Source organism: Protobothrops mucrosquamatus, unplaced genomic scaffold (genome assembly GCF_001527695.2).
Source record: "Protobothrops mucrosquamatus isolate PMUCROS unplaced genomic scaffold, P.Mucros_1.0 scaffold1937, whole genome shotgun sequence".
NCBI classification, from domain to species: Eukaryota; Metazoa; Chordata; class Lepidosauria; order Squamata; family Viperidae; genus Protobothrops; species Protobothrops mucrosquamatus.
Genome location: NW_015388058.1, coordinates 197,140 through 198,913, shown reverse-complemented (window position 1 = coordinate 198,913; position 1,774 = coordinate 197,140).

Below are 1,774 nucleotides of genomic sequence, written 5' to 3'. Positions count from 1 at the left end.
GGGGAGGAGGAGGGGAGTCGGCCAACTCCGTGCGCTCCCCCGCGCGGGGAGGAAGCCCCCGGGTGGCCTCCTCCGGCTGAGGCGGCTGGCCAAGCCCCGGTCCCGTCCACAAGGGGAGCCCGCCGGCCGTTCCCTCCCTGCTTCGCTCACGCGCGCGGAAGGCAGGCGACCGCGGGGCGCCCGCCTTTCGGCTCGCGCTCCCTAGGCCTCTGCTGGCGGTTGTAGGTGGCGGTCCACCCTGCCTCGCGCGGGACCCTTCCGACCTCCCGCTGGCTGGACCCCGCGGGTCTGGCTCGTGCGCGGGGAGGAAAGCAGCTCCCTCTCCGCCCGACCCTCCCTTTCCGCCCAGAGGCTCCGAGCCGCCGAAGCCTTAGGACTGACTGGCAGCCTATGCCCTGGGGGGGAGACGGCTGCTCCCCTCTCCTCCACCACCACCACCCCCAGGCCTGCCGCCGCCGCTCTAAATCCGCTCCTCTGGCAAATTAACGGCCTCTCAACCCCCTCCTCCCGCAACTACGCCCAACTCGCTGCCAAACTTTTGAAGTCGTCCTGGCTGGCTAACTGCTGCCGCGCAAGGCTCCCGCCGGGCTCCCCCCACCCACTGAGACGCGCGACCCACAAACTTCTCCCGGGCTCCACTGAAAAGTCAAAACTCCGGATCGTTCACTTCCGCCCTTGATAAAGAACTCCTCTGGTGTTGCAGCGGAGGTCCCGGGGGCCCGCCCGGCTTCTTTAGCCAGGCGAGGCCAGCGGTTGTCAGAGCGATCCCCGCTGTATAATCCGGCGGAGCGCCTTACCGCCCCCTGCTTAATTGAAAGCCAGGCAGCCCCCAATTCGCCTTACGTACTGCTCCCTACCTCGTTGAAAGGTAGGCCGCCCCATTTCTTCGTCCTCCCTCCCTCCCATTTATAGTTTTTTTCTATCGAATGGGCTTTCCTGCCAAAATGAATCTTAAAATTAATCTTTATCAAACCGGACTCGCTTTCGCCCACCGCCCCTCCTCTTGGCAAATGCAACTTTTGTCAACGTTGCGTTTACATAGTGAGAAAAAAAACAACAACCCGTAACAATCACAATGAGTCATCCCAGCTGCAGTTCGAATGAACCTGTTTGCAACAAGTGTATGGCCTTCTCTCCTGTTTTAAGCTGTATTATGTTTCAGGACTTGCTTTTTCCGTCTCTCGCTTGTGTATCTTCTCGTGCACCTCTCTTAAGTTATCCCTCTGAAACCTTAAAATGTCTCTTAAGATTTTAAACGTATCTCTTTTGGGTTTCCAGCGGTGGAGGATCTGCCTGATATTCTTTTGTTTGTTGTATATTTTCTAAAAACAGATTTATTCATTCAGATCCCACCACTCAGGTTCTCAAAAAATATGGGTCCCACCATGCCAAACAAAACCATTTTTTCCCTCAAGACAGGAGCTCTTATTTACCAAGCTTTATGTTTTCTATCATTTATGGCAGGTTTAAAATATTTAAAACATTTCAACGACTTGCTATTCCATAACCCATTCAGATGTCTTCTGATTTCAGCCTATGGTACATGTCCCACTACTTTTTTTAAGTGCTCTTCTTGACCATTAGGCTCTTAAAACTATGTATTGTTAAAGTATTCCAAGAGAAGAGCAAGACAAGTAATATCTCTGCGGTATTTAACATTTGGTTTTAGCTTTACTGTAAAAAGCCTTAAATAGCCATAGGAATTTACACACCAAAAAATAGTAGAGATTTATTTAAAATCAATGACTTATAAGTTAGAAAAGTTGGAAAGATT